This window comes from Muntiacus reevesi, chromosome 16 (assembly GCF_963930625.1).
Source record: "Muntiacus reevesi chromosome 16, mMunRee1.1, whole genome shotgun sequence".
NCBI classification, from domain to species: Eukaryota; Metazoa; Chordata; class Mammalia; order Artiodactyla; family Cervidae; genus Muntiacus; species Muntiacus reevesi.
Window position 1 is genome coordinate 54298402 of NC_089264.1, and position 24430 is coordinate 54322831.

General features: G+C 41.3%; 1 long non-coding RNA gene across 1 annotated transcript in view; it reads right to left on the reverse strand.

The window, feature by feature from the left end:
• LOC136147804 (uncharacterized) overlaps nucleotides 1–24430 on the reverse strand; it is a 126481-nt gene that overhangs the window by 18003 nt on the left and 84048 nt on the right. Inside the window, exon 2 of the long non-coding RNA XR_010659397.1 lies at nucleotides 8641–8743. This is a non-coding gene — a long non-coding RNA (uncharacterized lncRNA). The remainder of the gene's footprint in view (nucleotides 1–8640; nucleotides 8744–24430) is intronic.

Sequence of the window (24430 nt, forward strand, 5' to 3'; positions counted from 1 at the left end):
GAGATCTTAGAGACTAACTATCCAAAGAAACCAGGAGACTTGCAGTGACTTCTATGACGTCGCAGAGCTCTTTTAGCAAAAGAATCTTACTCCCACGTTCTGAGACCACCTCTACAAACTCTCAGTGTCTAGCCCAGGAGGAGCAGGAACAGTTGGCTTCCCAAATTAATACAGTACTTAATAATTTCATGTATTAGTAGTTCAACTCTAAACCATTCTAAAAAGTAACTTCTAAATCCACCTTGTGTATTTATTTCCCTTGTGGAAATAATTTTCATGCTTCCTTGTCCTGATGAATATATGTCCGGCATATATATAATTTTTATGTTGGCGTAATCAGTGCATGTGCTTCTTATGCTTCTTCTGTTCCCTGCGAACAATCACATTAAACACATTTGCAGCTTTCCAGAGAATCACTGAAAAAAGTGAGCAACCAACAGAACTCTCTGTGATAATGAAAATGCCTAATACCTGCTCCTGAATGGTAGCTACTAGCTACATGTGGCTCTTAAGCATCCGAAGTGGAGCTAGCGTCACTGAGGGACTGAATTCTTATCTTGTTTAATTTTAATTCATTTAAATGCAAGTGTAGATAGCCACTTGTGGGTAAATGACTCCATTATTGGCCACCACAGTTCTAAAGACTCATCGTATGTGTTTCTTACAATGGGTATGTAATATTTCATAGTATTGGTATCTTGTTTTATTATTTCTCTGTCTTTGGGTATTCAAAATGCTTTTCTTTTCTTTCCTTTTTCTTTTTTTCTTTTTTTTTTTTTTTTGTTATTTCAGCAAATACAATGTACAGTTACATAGACATTGCTTTAAAAAAATGGTTGCTTTTATGGCATCTTTTTCTTTTGATGTGTTTGTTTAGTTCATGCATGCATGCTAAGTTGCTTTGGTCGCATCCTACTCTGTGACACCATGGACTGTAGCCTGCCAGTCGCCTCTGTCCTTGGGTTCTCCAAGCAAGAATGCTGGGGTGAATTCCATTTCCTACTCCAGGGGATCTTCCCAACCCAGGGATGGAACTCTCGCCTCTTGTGTCTCCTACATTGGCAGGCATGTTCTTGACCACTAGCACCACCTGGGAAGTTCAATCCCCTGCAGATGAAATTATAACTGGGTGTTGTTTTGACTAAAATATTCCTCAAAGTTTCCCCAAAGCCCCCAACTGTCTCTCTTATCCTTCCATTACATACCCTCAGAGCCAAGAACCCTGTTAAGAACCCAGATCTTCCATTCCCAAATCCTTTGGTGGAGCCTTACTCTCATCCCTTTTTCCCAGCCAACCTCCCTCATCACCCCTCACTCATGCTTTAAGATTCCTCTTCCTCAAGCCAGGTTTATCCTTTTTCATTATCCTTAGGAACAAAGACTCAGGCCATTTTGATTTAATGGATTAGCTGCTAATCCAGACAAGATAGAAACTGCAGGACGTCCTGACAGTTCAGAGTCTGGGACATATCCCACAGCCCCAATCCCAAGTCCCTACTCATGGCTGGGGAAGTGGGGAAGGGGCTTTGAAGACACAGTGTTTGAAGCCAGAGAGATCTGGTCATATGAGTGTCCCTGAGCAGCCTCAGCTCACCGTGATGCTTGCTGTGCTTCTCACACAACACAGTCATCTCCACAGAGAGGATATTCATGAAGTGGTGCACAGGGAATACAAACTCACCCCCTTCAATTAGGGAAGATGAATAGACCACTCTCCAGATCACTTGAATGGTGAAAGTTGCAAAAGCTGAGCAATCCCACCTCAATTTTCAGGTTAGACAATGTTAAAAAATGAAACTGGCACTAAAGGGACACAATGTGGAACTCTGAGTCATGAGGTACTAAGAAGAAAACAGCTCAGGTAACGCTTTAGCCGAAAAGGAAGAATGGACCAGTAAGGACATTGATCACTAGATCATGTAAGATCATTGAGTTAAAGAGATACTTGTAAACTGTAATAAGCACAGGTAAGATCAAGAGAACATTAGGCAACAATGCAAGGTAATTGTCCTGAGCAGCCAAGACAGCTTGCTGCAGTTATTGGCTCATAGATGGTTCAGAGCAAAGGTTGGGATTTGCTTATTCTTGTCCCCTTAGACATCTGTCATGTGGGGATTCAGACTGAGTTAGCCATGGAAGATTACAGGATGAGAGCCCTGATCAAACCAAATCTGAAGCCCATCTACATCTTGAATTTTCAGGCTGCATCCTTCCTTTTGATGACTGGGGTTTACAATGCTAAGGCTTTCCTAATGTGAGGTTCCTGTACGTGGAAATGTCCCAAGGAAATTCACTCCTGCAGAGACAAACCTTTGGAGGAAATTCTCTTTTGTGCAATTTGTGGAAATTGAGCATTAATTCACAATAGCAATATACTGTTAACAGGAAGGGAGGATATTAAGGAACTCAGTTGTAGTCTGCCACTTGATCAAATCATTTGAACTTTGCTGGGTGTCAGCTTCCTTATTTATAAAATAAGGATGTTGGGAAACGTTAAGTTGGTTTTTAAACTTAATTTTGACTAAACAAGCAACTTTAAACTGAATTTGACAACATAAACCTTCTCCACCTTTTCCTCCTGAATGAATTTTACAAGGAATCCTGGTGGAGAGCACAGATATATGTAGAGATTGTTCTGGTAAAACCAGGGTGAAGGCTAGAGTCCGTCTACTCTACTTCCTCTCATCCCCTCAAGACGGCCCTGGAGGCACCTCTAGGAAGTCCAAGGACCTGGTGAAACAGTCTGAGACCCTCTAGACTAGAAGCTCCCCAGGTTCCTGTCTGGCTTGGACATTAGGGGTATTGAGATGCTGGATGTAGAGGTCCGTTCTTCATTGTTCTCAGTCTCCAACCTATGCATCCCCATCCCCATCTGACATATCAACTGTATAAATACATGCTTCAAAGAATAAAGCTAATGAATATTTAACCCCAAAAGCATATATTTACCTTCAATGTCAGAACACATCCAGTCAAATACCTGTCTCCAAAAGAATATTTTATAAATCAAGTATAGGTTCTGAAAGCAAAATTCAGGATTCTTATGGCTCTGATATATAATATCTTAGTTCATGTGAAATGCTATAGCAAAACACCATGGACTGAGTGGCTTCGAAACAATTGAAATTTAGTTCTCATAGTTCTGAAGGCTAGAAAGTCCAAGATTCAGAGTGTCTGATGACAACAAGCTTCCTAGTTGATAGATGGCTGTCCCTTTTGCTATGTCCACATGGTGGAAGGGGCAAGTGAACTCTCTGGGCCTCTTTTATAAGGGCACTAATCCTATTCATGAAGGTTCTGCCCTCACGACCCAATCACCTCCCAAAGGCCACATCTCTTAATACCATCACCTTGGGGAACTAGGCTTCCTGACGGCTCACACGGTAAAGAGTCTGCCTGCAATGCAGGAGACCCAAATTCGATCCCTGATTCAGGAAGATCCCCTGGAAAAGGAAACAGCAACCCACTCCAGTATTCTTGCCTGGAAAATCCCATGGACAGAGGAGCCTGGCAGGCTACAGCCCATGGGGTTGCAAAGAGTCAGACAAGACTGAGCGACTAACACGTTCACTTTCACTTTGAGGGGTTAGGATTCAACACATGACTTTGGTGGGGACACGAACATTCAGACCACAGTACACAATGTGTCTCACACATCATTTGGGGATCTTTGAGATAACTGGTCCAGAGCTCATAAAGCTACTTCACAGTGTCATCAGGGATCCAAGCACTTTCCAGCTCTGCTCCACGTTCTTAGCAAGGGGCCTTTCTTCATCCTTTTATGAGGTGCTTTCTCATTGTTCCTCTGGACCTCATCTTCACATTCCCAGCAGAGAAATAAAAGAATAATGAAGGGCCCACCCTCACAAAAGTTTCTCCTTTAGAAAGGTTCTGCCCTTGTAGGTTGGGAATGGCAGCCTCCCCCAAGAACTTGGGGGAGTGCAACTTACACTTGCACCTGGGTATCCCAAACTGAAAATGTCACGTGACCACCTCTCAATGAAAGATGATCAGGGAGAAAGATGGTAGAAGGAGACTGGTCAGCCAGCCAACAGAGACAGTAAACCAACAGACAGCTACAGAGTTGATGTACCTGGAGGCGAAAAGAGGACCTCAACCTCTAGGAAACCTCTGCCTCCATCAGAAGAGCTGGAGGATGGTGAAGGGAAAAGCTGGAGAGACAGGAAACAGTTCCTCCATAGATGATGGGGTGCTTCCAGATGGTTCTAGGTTGATCTCTGTGGGTAGAGACAGATGAGGGAAACATTGCTCACTCTTGATGTCTCCACTCCGTTGGTATAACCTCAGCCTTCCTCTAGGACATAGAGCAAATCTCAGTCCAGTCTATTGGCTGGTTCCTTCATCCCACAGGTGTTACAAGGTCCCATAATGATCGCTAGCATTGCCTGAGACGATGTATGAAACCCACTGAGCTTGAGGGTCCTGTGTCGCAAACCTAAGCCACATCCTAACACAAACTTGACCAGTCATAAAGATGACGCTTTCATCCTTGTCTGCCCTACCCCTTTATTTTGTCTCTGAATTAGTTCTGAACTCAGCAGTGTGAAGAGTTATCATTGATTGGATCTCTTCTCTCTGTGTCTAAGCAGTTCTGAGACTAGTGAGAGCTTAATAAGTAAGTGAAAAAAATGTTCAATCATTGCTCCAGGACTTCTCTGATTATGACATTTATATTCCCATATACGTGGATCAAAGCAGATGGCAGGAGTGTCAAACCTTTGACAAGTAAACAAGAGCACAGAATTATATTAGTATTGCTGTTACTAGACACCCAGCACAGTACCTGGAATTTTTTACTGAATGAATGAACGTTTAAAGTAATACACTTTCCAGCTCAGATTTTGGCACAGTATAAAGGAAAGAGCGAACAACTAGGAAATTTTTTTCTCTCGTGGCTTCTAGTGATGGTTAAGCAGGAAAAAAAAAATTACAGACAGAGCATGAAAGAATGCTGGTTAAAATATTCCACTGTAGAAAAGGGAACCTCCTACACCGTTGGCACATGTTCTCTATGGAGAATAGTGTGGAGGTTCCTTAAAAACGAAAAATAGAGTTGCAATATGATCCAGCAGTCCCACTCCTAGGCATATGTTCAGACAAAACTCTAATTCAAGAAGATACATGCACTTCAAGGCTCTTAGCAGCTCTATTTACAATAGCCAAGATATGGAAGCAACCTAATGTCCACTGACAGATGAATGGCTAAAGAAGATGTAGTGTATACACACAACGGAGCACTACTCAGCCATAGAAACGAATGAAATGACGCCATCCCAGCAACATGGATGGACCTGGAGATGACCACTTTAAGTGAAATAAGAGAGAGACAAATGCCGTATGACAGCACTTCCATCTGGAGTCTAAAACATAACACAAATGAACTTATTTGTGAAATAGAAACATACTCACACACACAGAAAACGAACTTATGGTTACCAAAGAGGAAAGAGGGTGGGGGAGGAATAAATAAGGAGCTTGGGATTAGCAGACACAAACTACTGTATATAAACTAGATAAACAACAAGGTTTTACTATATAGCACAGGGAACTAGATTCAATATCCTGTAATAAAACATTATGGAAAAGAATATGAATATATATGCATATGTATGCATATACATATATATGTATGTATTGTAGATATATATGTATTCATATATATATATATATAACTTTGCTGTCCACCAGAAACTAACCCATTGTAAATCAACTATACTTCAATATAAAATTAAATATATATATATATTCCTCAATAATAGAACTCCTTCTCATGTTTGTATTCAAGGCAACATTGACTCCTGTGTAGTAGACAAATGATAATGTCAAGTTTTGCTTCATGTCACGTTAGATTCAGAATTTTAATTTGTTGTGTGAAATGTCTAAATGCATAATAATAAGCATAAGTTTAATGAAGTTCTTGATTTTTAAAAATAATCTGAATAGTATTGAATGCAAAAATATAAAGTTACTGTATTCACATGAATTATGAGAAAGCAGCTGAAAATATGATGTTATAAAAGCTGTTAATTAAGCTACTCTCCATATTTATTCTTTCTTCTTCCTGACTTCTAGCTGGACACATGGCTGCCCAGAATGGAGACTATATTTCCTAGACTTCCTTGAAGCTAGGTGTGACCCTATGACTAACTTCAAAGCAAAAACAGGAAATACAATTCATGTGTGAATTCCTACTTTCTAGAATGCAGATATGATGACTGGTGCTCCAGCAGCCATTTTGATCCACAAGGTGATTTCAGGAATAGAAGTCACACATTGGCAGAGCAACAGATAAGCTTAAGTCCCATACACCATGGAATGCCTTATGAGGTCTGGACTTTCTCCAGACCCCTTCAACACAAGGGAAATGGATAAACTAACCTGCTGTCATTTTGAGTTTTTCTATTACTTGTGTCTGATCCTAAAGAATATATATGCAAGTTTTCATAGTCACATTTTATTCATAGCCTCCACACTCATACAAATCTAGGTTTGAATGCAGTTGTGTATTAATTAATTAACATTTGTAACACTGGGTAAATTACCCAAACTCTCCATATCTCAAGCACAGAATAAAAGTATATACTTCTTATGTGAGAATTAAATATAATAATTCAAGTAAAGCACTTGGTAGAGTGTCTAGCACAAGTAAATGCTAAATAAATGTTAGCTATTAAAGCTGAGGTTGGTGATAATGAGTCATAGTAACTACTATAATTAGCCAAAGTGAATGTACTTTCAACCTGGTCATTGAACATATTATGTAGATCCTTTTGATGTACTAACATTTTTTTAAAGTATTGAATGATTTTTTATATTTTGTCCTAAGCCATCTTAAATTTAATCTATCAGTCAGTTGTAATCTAGAGACAAAAAAGCTACCTAAGCCATCTTAAATTTAATCTATTTGTCAGTTGTAATCCAGAGACAAAAAGCTACTATTTCTACAATAACACAGTTGACAGTTCTTCTGTAATATTTAATAAATTTTAAGAAGGGTTAGAAATAGGTAGAGTCTTGAGTGATATTTGGCTGTACTGACTTTTTGCTCAAGCCGATGGAACTCTGTGACAAATGCTCTTGTTGTTGTTCAGTGGCTGTCAAACCCAGCTCTTTGTGACCCTATGAACTGACACACACCAGGTTTCCCTGTCCTTCCCTATCTCCTGGAGTTTGCTCAAACTCATGTGCATTGAGTCAGTAATGCTATTCAAGCATCTCATCCTCTGTTGCCCCGAGAATTCTCCTCTTGCTCTCAACCTTTCCCAGCATCAGGGTCTTTTCCAATGAGTTGGCTGTTCCCATCAGGTGGCCAAAGTATTGGAACTTCAGTTTCATCATCAGTTCTTCCAATGAATATTCTGGGTTGGTTTCCTTTAGGATGGACTGATTTAATCTCCTTGCTGTCCAAGGAACTCTCAAGAGTCTTTTCCAGCACCACAGTTAGCAATTGCAATTGAATCCGTTGAGTAGGACATCTTGTTTGCTTGGTTATGGAGAAATGGTTGAATTTAAACATAAAAGATTCAATGAAAACCCACATAATAGAAAATTATCATTGATTTTCAAGTTGATAAGGGCAGGAAATTAAGGTGGCTAGCAAACGGAAGCATTATGCCACTGCAGGAAGAAAATCTGTAACTGCCAAGTGATGTACCATTGTGTCAGCGTCAAGATCTCCTGGGCTTTCTCTGTAAAGGACAGAGACAATTCCAAAACCATCAGGGCTTGACAACTTTCAAAACCAACTGAAAATATCATTTCTCTAGAACAACTAAAAGAAACAAAGATACCAGTGGGAAGGCATGGATTCAGGAACCAGATTTATAGTTCTGAGCGTGTTAGTCACTCAGTTGTGTCCGACTCTTTTTGACCCCATAGACTGTATCCTGCCCACTCCTCTGACCACAGGATTTTCCGGGCAAGAATATTGGAGTGGGTTGCCATTCCCTTCTCCAGGGGGTCTTCCCAACCCAGGGATTGAACCCTGGTTTCCTGCATTGCAGGCAGATTCTTTACCATCTGGTGAAGCCCATATTTATAGTTACATGTAGAATATTTAAAACATATAAAAAGAAAGCTCAATAATTTATCATCATACATATTCATAGTATTTTTAATAATAATAATTGACCAGGCATACTCTGAAAGTATCCACAAGAAAGAAATCCCAACTAAAATTACATTAATCTCCAAGCTCAAGCCTAGTTCTTGGACAATCTCAGTCACCAAGCATTAAATTCAAATCAGTAATAGTTGTTGCCTGAAGCTCAGGCAATTAAATTAAAAGTAGGATTGCGATGACATCCTGACTTGGTAGAAAGAATGCTGTGATCAATTAGTGATGTCTTTTATGAGTACAGGACAGAGATGATGGATCTATGCACTGACTTTATTTTATATCCTCCCAGTTCAATCTTTTGCTTCTGGTCCTATCCCAGATGTTCCTGGTATCATAGCTAAGCACCTGCCTTCTTTCCCTGGACCCAAGTTCTTGTCTTGGCAACCTGTCTATTCACACCAGTCTCCTTGGAATGGAGAGAGAGCAGTCATTGTTTGCCAGTGATACAAACCCAACTCAAACTAGCTGAAGCAGAAGAAAAGGGATGTATTGTTAACTACAGAGTCCAGGGATGCAACTGGCATCCAGCACAAGATGTAGACGTTTTATGTAGTCAGCAGTCTATTTCTCTCTCTTCCTTTCTTCTTTTCTTAAACAGATTTGCTGTAGAGAAAGAAAAATGACCACTAGCAATGCCAGACTCACATCCATCCCACCTCAGTAATCATAGTCCAGAAGGTACAAATCTTTTCTGATGGCCCTTTAAAAAAAATCCCAGGTAGGATTCTGATTGTCTTTGATTCAGTTTCATAGACAGATAAAAACTTTGAATACCAGGAGGACTGAGAACTCTGATTGGTTTCAATGTCCACCCAGGTAGCTGTTAATAGGAAAAGAGCTCTGTAAAAAAGAGTATCTAAGCACAGGTGGCTTCTGAGGAAAAAGTATCTATGGACATTAGTGAAAGTGAAGTCACTCAGTCATGTCCAACTCTTTGCAACCCCATGACTGTAGCCTACCAGGCTCCTCTGTCCATGGGATTCTCCAGGCAAGAATACTGGAGTGGGTTGCCATTCCCTTCTCCAGGAGATCTATGGATATTAGGGATCTGTAAATCACCTTAAAATCATTTGTGGTCACAGATTCTGAGAGAGTCTTCACTCGGTGACATATACACATCCCAGAGTTGGGCCATTTTAAAAGTTCCTCTAGTGATTCTCTTAATTACCTGGTTTGGAAGCCTTTGCTTACAATGCAAGAGGAGTTCTCATTTCATAGAGAGGTTACATAGGGAGAATTTATTCTCCTTTCAGCAAAGAAAACTGTCTTTCAGTTTACCAGAGAAAGAAAGACTTCTACTTTAAGAAACAAGATCTGGGAAAAGAAATGAAGCCAGGAAAGTGATTCTGGCACTCAAATCGCTTTTATGGAGGGGACATGTGCCAATCTTGAAGAAAAGGCTGGGAAGACACATCCACTGCTGACAGCCTCTCAGAGACGAGGAATAAAAATAAAAAAACAAGGTCAGCTCAGTTCTCTGATAAAATTTATGCTCTCCCACTACTTTGAAGTGGGACCCTGAAGACCTGCACACTACGTGTAAAGGTAAACTGGAAGCAAACCAGCCATCACACTGACTGCAGCTCAGTTTTACAACATTCAGAGGCTAAAAAATATCAGTCAATGCATACTTGGATTGTGGTGATCCCAGACTGCTGATACATTCATGTATACAAAAATAAAACTTGTCTTATAGTAAAAAGAAAATGTCATCTCAGTTCTCAAATTATTTCTACAAGTTTTTAGAATAAGATGTTTGGGACACAATTAAGAATAACTAGACACACAAAAAAGACAAAACACCATGAGTGAGAACCAACAGAAATAAGAGGCAACAGAAACAGGCCCAGAGATACTCCACATTCTCATAGACACGGCATCGATTCTGAAACAACAATGCTTACTATGTTCAAGGAGATAAAAGATAAGCTTTAAAATGTTGGCAAAGGTCTGTAAACTATAACAGTGACACTACAGCTTTGAAAAGCGATCAAATAGAAGTTCTAGAACTGAAAATGCAATGGCCAAAATTAAGAGCTTTCGTTCTTAAAACAAGTTTAACAGCAGATGAGACAAAGCAGTAAAGAATTCGTGAACTAAAAGATACATAAGAAAAAATGGCCAAAGTGTAGCATGGTGAAAGAAAGGTTGAAGACGGAAAGAGAACTTGAGACAGAGGGTACAATGAAAAACCCTGATAGATATGCCGTTGTAGACCAAAAAAAGGACAGCCAACTGTATTAACAGGGACCTCCCAGTGGTCCAGGCGTCCCTAGTGGCTCAGCTGGTAAAGAATCCACCTGCAGTGTGGGAGACCTAAGTTCAATCCCTGGGTTGGGAAGATGCCCCAGAGAAGGGAACAGCTACCCACTCCAGTACTCTGGCCTGGAGAATTCCATGGACTGCATAGTCCATGGGGTCGCAAAAAGTCCGACACAGCTGAGTGACTTACACTTTCACTTTCCCAGTGGTCCAATGTCTAAGACTCCACACTTCCAATGCAGGAGGCTTGGACTCAATCCCTTGTCAGAGAACTAGATCCCACATGCCACAAGTAAAAGATCTCACATGCTGTAACTAAGACTCTGCACAGCCAAATAAATTAATATTTTTTTTAAAGTTGCCCCCCCACCAAAGTCCTAAATAGAATAAAGGCATATGGTAGCAAAACTGGAAGTTTTTTGAACAAAAATGAGAATTCCCAGAGCTGAAGTGAATCACAAGTCTTCAAATTAAAAAGACCCATCAAATACAGTTTTTTTAAAAATTCTGTATGTTCCTAAATGTTCCCTCATCTTAAGAAGCTATACACCAATCCCTTGTTCTCATTTACAACATGTTCCTTTCCTTCTTTTCACATCAATTACTTTGTTTATGCATTTGCTTACAGTCTTGTCTTCCACAACCCCAACCCTCAAATACATTCTCTATGCAGACAGAGACCCAGTCTGTCTTGTTTTCCATTATTTCTAGAGAACATACATGCAGTGCCTGGCTTCAGTGGTGGGCCGAGGGCAGAGATGTAAGGAGGCACTCACTTTGAGATTCATGCTTTACACCATGAAAATAGAGCTGGGAAGATTACAGAGAGGGGAAATCACTTGTTTTAAGCAACAACAATTAAAAAATTGACTGGTAATAGCCTTCTTGTCAACAACACTGTATGATGGGAAGAAAATCGAACAAATCCTCAAAATTCTCAGACAAAAGAATTTTAATCTAAAATTATATACCCCATCAGCCAGTATTCAAATGGAGGGAAAAAAACAGAGATTTTCTTGAATGTGAAAGTATAACATGCTCAGCTCCTTTCTGAAAGAATGACTTGAGAACATATTTCAGACAAAGGAGACTTGTAAGGAAGAAAAAAAAAATGGGGCACAAAAAACCCTGTATAATAACTTCCCTGGTGGTCCAGTGGCTAAGACTTTGAGCTCCTGATGCCAGGGGCCGGGGGTTCAACCCCTGATCAGGGAACTACATCCCACATGCCACAACTTAAGATCCCACAACTAAGACCCAGAGCAGCTATTAGCTGCTCTGGGTCTTAGTTGTGGGATCTATATATATAATATACATATATATATAAACCTTGTGTAGGAAGATGGGTACTTAAGTTTAAATAGTTCTGATACACAATGTAAATAAATTAATGAAATCTGGAATTAAAACCCTAGATGATTTCTTTATGGTAGGAAATGAAGAGAAGGGAGAAGTAAGAACTTTCTACGACATGTGTCTTATTATTTAGCAAGGACACAACTATGGTTTAACTTTAGACATTGAATGAATACGATGTATAAATAAATGTACTAGGTTTTTAAGAATAATTATTAAAGGAATAGAGATAGTATGAATAAAATAAAAGCAAGAAACAAAAAATCAATCTAACAATAAGTAAATGTGCCTGCATATATAAATATGATTTTATGCCTGATATGATAGGCATTAAAAATTTTATCTCTGGAGGGAAATGCAATTTAGAGAGAGGAGGTAAATGGAAATGAAAGGAGATTTAAAATGTTTACCTCTCCATACAGTTCTGATTTGATTTCTTAAGGAAGTGAGTATTCATGCATCATGTATGAGATTTTTAAACACCACAGGATTTTTTTAACCCAAAGAAAATCCTAATAGGAATTCTCTAAGCTTTCTTTTTCTTCCCTTCTCCCTCCCTCTTTCTCTTTATTTTCACTTAGTTAGATTATTCTGAAGTTCATTTGGAAAGATCATAGGCGAGTTATTGAGATACTACCTAAGACCTGATACTCCTGCATTCTGGGGATGAGGAGGAAAACCATAAGTGAACACAAATCCTTTGAAGATAAATCTGGCAATATATCAAGAGTCATTTTTATAGGTCATGCTCTTTCACAATACCATGGGTAGCTTTAGAGTCTATATTAAGGAAATAAAATTGAGACTAAATATTGAAACCAAGATATTTATCCCAGTCAATATGCTTAATATCAAAAAGTTGAAAATGCTCTATACATAAATGTTCAGAAATTATAAGTTACCACACATTTAAGTTATCAGACTATGTAAACAAGAGTTTCCCTAGCAGCTCAGTGGTAAAGAATCTGCCTGCGGATACAGGAGATGTGTGTTCAGTTCCTCGTCAGGAAGATCCCCTGGAGAAGGAAATGGCAACCCCCTCCAGTTATTCTTGCCTGGGAAAAAATCCCATGGACAGAGCAGCCTGGCGGCCTATAACCCATGGAGTTGCAAAAACTGTTGGACATGACTTAGTGGCTAAACAATGACAATTATGTAAACATGAGTAATTATGATTGCAGGGAGTTTTTTGTAGGATTTTAAAGCAAATATCAAATGTATCATCTCCCTCATGAATACTTAGCATGACTCTCTAATATATCAAGGACTTTTTAAAAAATAAATCCAAGGGAGTTCCCTGGAGGTTCAGTGGTTAAGACTTCACCTTCCAATGTAGGGGGTGCAGGTTCAGTCCCTTGTTGGGGAGCTGAGAACCCACACGCCTTGTGGCCAAAAAACCAAAACGTAAAAAACAGAAACAATATTGTAACAAATTCAATAAATACTTCAAAAAAAAATCCATGAAAACAGGATAAGAAAAAAAAAATGACAATCATTTATGAATATCATCTAATAGTTGTGGCAAATTGCATTTTCTAGAAATGCATTTAAGTGAGCTTGCCTATAAGAGGCGAAGTGTACATTCACTTCTCTAGGCTTGGTGCTGGCCTTAGCCACTCACTGAAAGGGTAGTTAAGAGATGCTGCCTGCCTCTAAAGGCATGTTAGATAGGGAGGTCTCCTTGCTTCTGCCTGAAGCACTTACTCTCCAGAGTTCCATCTCCAGAGGGTCCCTCTCAGAATCCAGCCACACCAGGGGCCACAGGTAGGTGTTGAATCAACATTCCCAGCTGAGCCTGGACTTTCAAGTCTTCCCAGCCGCACCTGACTTTACCAAAGTTCATATGAAAGTTCACATTTGTAGACAAGGCCCCTTGGATCAGAATCATGTGAGGATACAGCCCAGGAATTTGTGTTTTAAACAGGATCAAGTAATTTTTACGACCGTCAAACCCTGATAACCACAGCCTTGAAGAGCTGTGTCCCAGGTCTCTGATTCAGTTCGGAAGGAACTTGGGGGAGTTGGGGGGTGGTGGGGTGGAAAGGGAGGTAGGAAGGAAAGAAGCTGGACTGATTGTTAAGAGGAGTCAGATCCCACAATTCCTTAACATGCCAAGGGCTCTGGGTTTTATAGGATCAGCCCATAGGGAGCCAGTGAAAAGCTTTAAGAGAGGAAGGGGGTGGGGCAACATAGTGTAATTTTAAAAGAAGGCTCCTATAGCAGGGTGGAGGATGAATAGAGGTGAGCTGAGGGCAACTTGAGGGGTTTGAAGCTGGGGGCAGAGAGACTATCCCAGGTGATGAGCACTTAACCCAGCTCGGTGACGAGGCAGACAGAGAGGGGGGAGACGTGAGGTCAAATTGGGAGGTGGTATTCACAGCACTTGGTGAGAAAAATCAAGTCTGAATTTGCAGTTCCTGTTCTCCGGGCTTGTCCCAGCCCTGTGGGTGGGTGGGTCAAGTTCTCAGTTCCAGTCATTATGGGTCTGTCCTGATCCATCACAGCCCGCATCCCAAGTCCTGTCCTAAGATACACCATTACTGGAAGACAAACAAACATATTTCTTTTGCACTTTTATTTTCATTGCCCTAAACGTTAGACAGCTTATCTAATTAGGCTTGATAAATTAATTACTCTTAACCTTTTGTTATTACAAAAATCTAAACACTAAGTGTTGTTTCCCTGGAAGCTTTCAATTTTGCAGCCCTTTTAAAGTTTCAGGCCTAAACCACTCTCTCAGGTTACCAAACAATCTCAGGGCAGCAACTCCAAGAAAATGCAAGGGCAGAACTGACCAGCTGGTCCTTTTCGGATGTGCCTGAACTTTCACTCCGTAAGAGGAATGTCACATACCCACTTTCACGGCTGCTCCAGGGGAGCGATGAAACCACACATTTTCTGAGTGAGTGATGCATGGTTATGCAGAGGGGTTACTCAACTCATGTCCACTGGCTGTGGGTTTTGAGTTAAATCCTTTCAAGTTTACATAGGTCACCCAGGACCTCAAAAGTAAGCTATGTAGGTCTACACAGAGTGAAACCCTTGGTGGCTCAGTCAAAGAATCTGTTTGCAATGCAGGAGACCTGGGTTTGATCCCTGGGTCAGGAAGAACCCCCTGGAGAAGGAAATGGCAACCCACTCCAGTATTCTTGCCTGGGAAATCCCACGGACGGAGGAGCCAGCCTGGTGGGCTACAGTCCATGGGGTTGCAATAATTAGACATAACTTAGTGACTAAACCATCACCAGAGTGAAATAATAGCTATTACTGATTAATCTTGGTGAACACTCACAATATAGCAATGAGGTAGGTATTATAGAACTTTATGCTTGATAAAATTGATTTTTTATATGTAGGAGAGATATAGAACTGCATTAACAATTGAAATAAATTATATGTGTGATAAGAAGATTCAAATAACTGCTTGCAATTTACAAAGCACCTTCTCATTTATCAGCTCATTAGATCCTCACAAAAATTCCTTAAGATAAATTGTCTTGAGAGTTCCATTTCATAGATGAGGGAAGTGATGTCAGAAAGATTCAGTGACTAGCCCAAGGCCACACAGCCAACGAGACAACATTTCTGTGTCGCAACCAGCCTGTTTTTGTTTTGTTTTGTTTGGAGGGAGGAGCACTGTGAGACTTGCGGGATCTTAATTCTGCAACCAGGGATTTAACCCAGGCCCTCAACAGTGAACGTGCAGAGTCCTAACCACTGAACCACATGATTTTGGTTGCAAGTAACAGAAAACGCAAATCAAAATGTACTAAACAGTAAATAGAATATAGAAACTCTGTGATGGAAAAGTTCAGTGGTACAGTGGGCTTTGGGCACCGTTTGATCAGAAATCCAGCTGTTTTATTTTGGTTATCTTGAATTTATCCTTCTTCTTGCATCAGCTCTATTCTCAGGTTCTTTTTCCATTTAGTAGCCAAATGCTGGAACAGTGTCAGGGCCCACAACACTACCTGGAAGGAGAAAGGCGTTTTCTCTCTCCAGTCATCAAACGTGGGATCCAGGCTTCACTTCTACTGCACCGGTGGCCAAGGGGCTGCCATGTACTGACTGGCTCAGGCCTGGAGTACAGGAACCAGTGACCATGTCAATCAAGGCCACAGCCCAGAGGTTGGAGGTTGGATCAGTCCTCCCCAAATGCCATGGCTTCTATGCCACTCGGGAAGGGTGGAACGGAGGCTGCAGAGTCCACCCAAGCCAGGACTTGGCTTCTATGGGACTCGAAAGACTTAGGACTCCAAATCCTATTGGGGTTTGGGGTGGGGTTGTTTCTTCTCTAAACAGACATATTGTTATCCTTCACTTCAGGAGCTGGTAACTCTAAAGTGAAGTTTTAATCTGTGTGTGTGAATGTGCCTAAAAAGGCCCTCACATGACCGGAAGTCCCTTCCAGCTGGTGCACACCAAGACTGGACCTCGCCCTGTGTCTGCTGCCATGATCTGCCGTCTTTTGCTTCTTTGCTTATTTCTCCAATTTGTGGTCCTCTGAGTTCTCTTGCCCCATTCATTTGTGTTTCAAACACCTTTCTGTTTCTTGGTGTCAGTGCGCAACCAGGAAGACAGAAACCACTCTGAATATTTAAAACAGAGGAAGTCTCATGCACTGAGATGAAAAGAACTTAAAAGCCAAACAAGGGACGCTGAGGCAATCCTGAGACTAGCCGTGGCAGGAAGTCGCCGCCACTCCCAGGCTGGAGCGACAAAGGGAGGAGGCGATGCTACCCAAGCCCTGGGCCTGGAACTACCCAGCGGAAACGGGAACTATGGCAGGTTTCCTGTGAGAGCTGGAGCCAAGGAAAAGAGGCAGCAGCTACCAGAGATATCACCCAGTACTGAGAGGGAGAGAGAAATACCCTGACTTCTCCCTCCCTTCTGTTCTCCAAACCCCCACCAGAGCCTTCATGGACCAAACCCAGTTGGGAGCCGGCTGACATGGGGCCTGAGAACGTCGGTCTGAAGGGCTAGGCCCCCTGAATATACCCCCGGAAGGAAGGGTGAGGAATGGATCTCAGGTCAAGCAGACTCAGAACCAGGTCATCTGCATGAGAATGTCTTGTCGGGGCTTCTCTGGTGGCTCAGTGGTAAAGAATCCGCCTGCCAATGCAGGAGACACCATCGGATCCCTAATCCAGAAAGATCCCACATGCTGTGGAGCAATTAAACCCGTATACCACAACTACTGAGCTTGTGCTCTAGAGCCTGGGAGCTGCAACTATTGGAGCGTGCTCGCCCTAGAGCTCCTGCCCTGCAACAAGAGAAGCCACCACGAAGAGAAACCCATGCACTGCAACTAGAGAGTTGCCCCGGCTTGCCCCAATTAGAGAAAAGCCCACATGGCAACGAAGACCCAGCACGGTCAAAAATAAATAATAAATAAATAAAAGCTTTTTAAAAAAAGGAAGTACTATGCATGTTCACAGTAGAAATTTTAGAAAATATACAGATGTGCAAAGAGCAAAAGGTAAAAATCATGATCCTGTTAGGGAACTGCAGAGGGCTACCTATTTTTCATTAGTCACTGGAGGCCCACGGTCAGGTCCTATCTCTGTCCATAGACCAAGCACACTATCAATTTGACGTTTTTGTAATAAACACCCTGAGAAATTCGGTTTCTCCTCTTTATGAAGTCAAATGTGAAAAAGTAAGAAAAAGTTTATTTCTTCTAAGAAACGGACTTTCTTTTCCCAGATAACAAGAGCCATATGCTTTATCAGTTTTCCTCTTTTTGTTCTTAAAGAAGCTGGACCATGAAGAAGGCTGAGCGCCAAAGAATTGATGCTTTTGAACTGTGGTGTTGGAGAAGACTCTTGAGAGTCCCTTGGACTGCAAGGAGATCCAACCAGTCCATCCTAAAGGAAATCAGTCCTGAATATTCATTGGAAGAACTGAAGCTGAAGCGCTAATACTTTGGCCACCTGATGCCAGGAGCCGACTCATTAGAAAAGACTCTGATGCTGGGAAAGATTGAAGGCAGGAGGAGAAGGGGATGACAGAGGATGAGATGGTTGGATGGCATCACTGCCTCAATGGACATGAGTTTGAGCAAGTTCCGGAAGATAGTGAAGGACAGGGAAGCCTGGCATGCTGCAGATCATGGGGTCACAAAGAGTCGGATATAACTTAGTGACTGAACAACAACCACCATGAAACTCAAGGGCACGTCTCATGCTCGAGACCAGCAACTTTCAACCTTAGTGGAGGGCATGTGCGTCTTTCTTCCCCACATTCCAAAGTGGATTGTGTTGTATCCACTCTGTGATGCGTGTGAACGCATGAAGCCAGTGGGGACCAATACAGGCACATGAGGGGAAGGCCCTGGAGTTACTTCCCCAGAGGGTTGCTGGGGCATCGCTTCCCGGTCCAACTTCGTCCACCCTGAGCCAGCTGGCCGGTGCCGCGGAGCCGTCTGCCACCGAGGAACAGATTCTATCACCCTCCTCAACAGCAGATGGCCGCTCTGCATTAATTCACGTCATACATCATTGCTGAGGGAGACACCACCACCACTGTACAAATCACCAGCATCTTTGCTCCAACTCAGTAGGCGGGGGATTATATGTATGCGCTCACAAACTCACCGGTTCAATAATTTTTCAGCCAGGAGACCCTATTAGCATCTTAGCAATGGGAGAGGGTGCAGTGAGGGGCCGCCAGGGGGCTTATGGTTAGATCTCTAATTAGATTGGGCATTTTAATTAGTTTGGGCAGAGCTTTTGCAAGGAGGTAAAAGCTCCTCGAGTGAGCACCTCTCTGGTCTGTTTTAGCTCCCTTGATTCACAAGCTAGTCCCTCTTGAAATGTTTTTCTTACCCTTTGTTTATCTGAGGCTGCTAGTCTGGGCATCAGGCCCAGTTTAATATAATTTTTACTGTTGCTACTGCATCCCCAATTCTATTGAGAGGGTTATTATCTGGTCGTCTAAGACACCCTACCACGGTGATTACAGGTCGGGTGCACACCCAGGCTACCCCACCCCATCAGGCCTCCCCAGCCCTTTCTACTTCAAACTTCAGAAGTGAAGCTGACACTCACTCCCATTCCACCGAGACAGTGAGAGTCTAGGGCGCGATGGCATAGCAAAGCAGATATTTGGCAATTATCTAGATCATTCGATTGAGATAGGCAAATGGTTGCTATAATTGAGGTCCTTGGACATACCTGTGGGTCTAAAGAACATGGAAAATCCCCTAGTTGCTTATAATTGGTTCCAAGGTCTATAAACACATAGGCTGCTTTTACAGCAAATTTGCTTTCCTAATTACGTTTTACATAATCTAATGCAGTTGTATTAGTTTAAATTCTCTAAGCACATACCAGTCCAAAGATATGCTCTAGTGGGTGGGAGAGGAAAACTGACCACAGATGCTCGAAGTGTAGAGTCGAAAGTTGGCAATAGTAATAAAGCTACTGCACCACTGCAGGGAAACTCTGCAGCAAATGGTTTGAAAAATGGAGTGTGTGTGTGTATCTGTCTGTCTGTCTGTCTGTCTGTCTGGGTCTATGTGTGTGTCTGTACGTGTCTGTGTGTGTGTATGTGAGAAGTTCCATTCCTGGCTTCAGTGCAGAGTTGGGTCAGACCCTTAGCATGACTTTAGAACACAGGCGTTGAGGGTGAGTGATTATAATAATAACCCACTTCATGGGTTGTGGACATTAAGCAATGGACATGCACATCTCTGGCTTCACACCAAGGCCTAAGGTGAAGCTCGAGCCTGGGCTTGTCCAGGAGGTTCATGCCTCCCGCAGAGAGAATCCTGCTTCAGAAGTGTATTGCACTAACAATGCAACTTATTAGAAAAACAAATAAAATGCTTTAAATGTTTAAATGCATTTTCAAATATTCATCCTCCAAATATTTAGACTGAGCCAACTGGGCCAAGAGCCCAAGCTTCCTGTGCATGCTGGATGGTTCCAATCATTCCCCCCAAGATCAGCAAATATATAACAACTTAAAATATTATCCTCTTGGAGCCAAAAAGTAATTCCCCAGGTATTGTTCCAGGAAATCAGCTAGGTGTCTCTGTCCAAAGGCCTCCTTTGTAATGTCTGCAAGAGTTGATTACTTTTTAGTAAGTTTAAGAAATTCTCACAAAAGCCTCCTTGATACTATGGTCTGTGTCCATGGTGAAGCTGCAGCATAAAAAAGAATGGGAATGGAGATTTAAGAGTAGAGATGAGTAGGAAGTGAGAGAGAGATGCAAAAAAAGCAACAAACGGCCTATTGAAGATAGAAAGCTTGGATGTCTGAACCAAGTCTTAAAGAGGGACACTGAGCAAACCAGGGATTTTGTTTTGCTTTTTTCAGAGATGGGGGAAGAGGGCAAGAGTGGCAGAAGCTGATTGCCTTTTGCATTTAAATTCCTCTGAATTCAGTCATCATATAATATATTTTCCTTTTCCCAGGCATATCCATACCAAAAATTCCTTTTTAAGCCTCCACAGCAAAAGAAAAAAGAAAAAAAGTAATAATAACTTATAGCACAGTCAGCAAAATTATCTAATTCTAGAGTTTAGCCATCTCATCTTTATCTAAGATGTTCTACGAGATAAAAGAAATACTTTTAATGTGGATCTTAATTCTAGATACTGGGTCAGTGTTTAATTCAGCTCTTCCAGTGTACTAGATAGAATGGTGGCGTGAAATCTTACATACGTTAAATTTACACATATTGGATTATATGCGAGAGAGAGAGAGAGAGAATTGATCTTAAAAAGCATATGCCCCAGAGTGAACATGAGACAGAACCACCAGCATATATGTCTTGCCCTAGGTTTGTCTCCATGCCTACAGATCCTTCCCTCTGCAGTCTTTTGCTTAAAAGACATAGTTTTAATATATATGACCCCAAAACTTAAGCTAACTGTTTCACTGGTACTCAATCTAGAAAATAGCTGTCTGCTCCAAAGACAGAGGGAAAACTGGCAGAGAAATAGTCCACCAGTTCCAGCATGGTACCTCCCTAAGATAACCTCTAGGTAAGTTTTCCTTATCTGTAATTTTCATCCTGTGGCTGACTTCAGAACCTGGCCCTCCCAGCAGACACATCTCTGCTGAATGATTTCTCCCTTGAGAAAAAGGAAAATGAAAAAGAAATGGGGTCATTTTTCTGATGTGTTTGTGGCAGAACTAGAAATTTTGCTTTCCCCATCTCCATGCCCAACTACAAAGCACGAGACAATCTCTTTTGACTTGTTCTTAATTTGGGGTACAAAATGGTCCAAAACCAAAGGGATGAGAGATAGAGTCATTCATTCATTTTTTCTTTTTCTTTCTTTCCTCCATCAAATATTTGCAGAATACCAGCAACGTATCAGGCACAGGATTCAATAGTGAGCTAAAAGGGGAATCAAAAGGCCTAATCGCTAACTGGTTTACACTCAACTTGTGACGTTGGAGGAACTGCTGATCCCTCTAGACCTCAACTGCCTATTGTTGTTCAGTTGCCAAGTCATGTCTGACTCTTTGTGCCTCCATGGACTGCAGCCTGCCAGGCCTCCCTGTCCCTCACCGTCTCCCAGATTCTGCCCAAGTTCATGTCCATTGCATCAGTGAGAGGGAGAGAGACAGCTCAATTGTCTACTGGACCAAAAAAAGTGAAAAAGTTGTGGCAAATAAGTTCTAAAATTCTTCTCGGTAATAAAATTCTATGAAATTAACTTAGAAATCTTTTCTAAAACCTTAAAAGAGCTAAAACAAACTTCCTCATGGCAACTTTATCTACTCCTAACAAGCACTGGAAAAGCAAAAGGCAAAGGAGAAAAGGAAAGATTTGAATGCAGAGTTCCAAAGAAGAGCAAGCAGAGATAAGAAAGCCTTCCTCAGTGATCAGTGCAAAAAATTGAGGAAAACAATAGAACGGGAAAGACTAGAGATCTCTTCAGGAAAATTAGAGATACCAAGGGAACATTTCATGCAAAGATGGGCTCAATAAAGGACAAAAATGGTATGGACCTAACAAAAGCACAAGATACTAAGAGATGGCAAGAATACACAGAAGAACTATACAAAAAAGATCTTCATGACCCAGATAATCACAATGGTGTAATTACTTACCTAGAACCAGACATCTTGGAATGTGAAGTCAAATGGGCCTTAGGAAGCATCACTATGAACAAAGCCAGTGGAGGTGATAGAATTCCAGTTGAGCTATTTCAAATCCTAAAGGATGATGCTGTGAAAGTGCTGCACTCAATATGTCAGCAAATTTGGAAAACTCAGCAGTGGCCACAGGACTGGAAAGGGTCAGTTTTCATTCCAATCCCAAAGAAAGGCAATGCCAAAGAATGTTCAAACTACGGCACAGTTGCACTCATCTCACACACTAGTAAAGAAATGCTCAAAATTCTCCAAGCCAGGCTTCAGCACTACATGAACCGTGAACTTCCAGATGTTCAAGCTGGTTTTAGAAAAGGCAGAGGAACCAGAAACCAAATTGCCAACATCCGTTGGATCATCGAAAAAGCAAGCAGAAAAACATCTATTTCTGCTTTGTTGACTATGCCAAAGCCTTTGACTGTGTGGATCACCACAAACTGTGGAAAATTCTGAAAGAGATGGGGACACCAGACCACCTGACCTGGCTCTTGAGAAACCTGTATGCAGGTCAGGAAGCAACAGTTAGAACTGAACATGGAACAACAAACTGGTTCCAAATAGGAAAAAGAGTATGTCAAGGCTATATATTGTCACCCTGCTTATTTAACTTATATGCAGAGTACATCATGAGAAACTCTGGGCTGGATGAAGCACAAGCTGGAATCAAGATTGCTGGGAGAAATATCAACAAGCTCAGATATGCAGATGAGACCACCCTTATGGCAGAAAGTGAAGAAGAACTAAAGAGCCTTTTGGTGAAAGTGAAAGAGGAGGGTGAAAAAGTTGGCTAAAAACTCAACATTCAGAAAACTAAGATCATGGCATCCAGTCACATCACTTCATGGCAAATAGATGGAGAGACAGAGGCTATCTTTATTTTTGGGGCTCCAAAATCACTGCAGATGGTGATTGCAGCCATGAAATTAAAAGACACTTACTCCTTGGAAGAAAAATTATGATCTACCTATACAGCATATTAAAAAGCAGAGACATTACTTTGCCAACAAAGGTCCATCTAGTCAAGGCTATGGTTTTTCCGGTAATCATGTATGGATGTGAGAGTTGGACTATAAAGAAAGTTGAGCACCAAAGAATTGATGCTTTTGAACTGTGGTGCTGGAGAAGACTCTTGAGAGTCCCTTGGACTGCAAGGAGATCAAACCAGTCAATCCTAAAGGAGATCAGTCCTGAATATTCATTGGAAGGACTGATGTTGAAGCTGAAACTCTAATACTTTGGCCATCTGATGTGAAGAACTGACTCATCTGAAAAGAACCTGATGCTGGGAAAGATTGGGGGTGGGAGGAGAAGGCGATGACAGAGGATGAGATGGATGGATGGCATCATTGACTCAATGGACATGGGTTTGAGTAAACTCTGGGAGTTGGTGATGGACAGGGAGGCCTGGCGTGCTGCAGTCCATAGGGTTGCAGAGTTGGACATAACTGAGCAACAGAACTTAACTGAACAAGCGCTGTGCCCTAAGCAGCTCTTTTCCTTCCTCTTTGCTCTTCCAGGGTATCATCAATCTCCTCTCCCTGCCCCCTCTATAACTGTTCAGCATAACAATGTACAAAACAACATGGCCATCACCTCCTCCTCTCCAGCTCCCACAGCTTCCAAGTAGACACACTGATAAAATGAAGGGATTTCTTCTGAAATCTGGTTCTCAGTCTTATATGCTGTTGTTCAGGGTGATTCATGCTTCAGTGTTTTGATTAAAAGCAATGATAGCCACATGTCGACAAAAGATATGGAAGTAGATCTCCTGTAAGATTAACCATACTTTCGAGTTGTGCAAATGCTTCATTTTCAATGACTGCATCATTTGTAACATGGCTTTTGTGTCATTTCATCACGCATACGGACTTGTTCACTCTTGGTTCTTGAACTTGGCATAGTGATAACTTGAGCATCAGTTGTCTTTATTCAACCTTATCTAAAAATAATAACAATAACAAAACACTTTATTACTCTCAGGGGGGGAAATTCTGTAAAATGCTTGAATGTTTGTGTTATTATAGCAGAGAATGTTTACTAGTATTCCTTTAGGCAATATCTTCTTCTTAGTCATTCTATTCAATTAATAAGTATATATTTGAAGAAGATATATTCAATCAATAGTTGTGCTCAATTCACTCCCAGAGCATTAAGGAAAAGACCAAGAGTGTAAAATTTCTAGAAGTTAAGGAAGATAGAGTAGAAAGCTAGAATGCTTACATTTGAATCCCACTTTTTTAGCTTACTAAATATGTGACCCCACAGAACGCACTCTGTCATTCTGAGCTTTATATTCCACACAGGACATTAGTAGCTCCTACTTCATCTTCCTCACAAATAAACTGGCCTATAAGAAGAGAAAGAAAGTATTACACTTACATAATACTTACTTGCCAAACACTTCACTATTCACTCATTTAATACTTACAATAATCCCATTTTAAAAGAAATCACATCACTAAGAGGTTAAAAGGATTTCCTTATAAAAGGTGGAGCTGGCAAAAAAGAGGCATCATCCATGCATTTACCTTCATACAATAATCAATTATACAAAGGGAG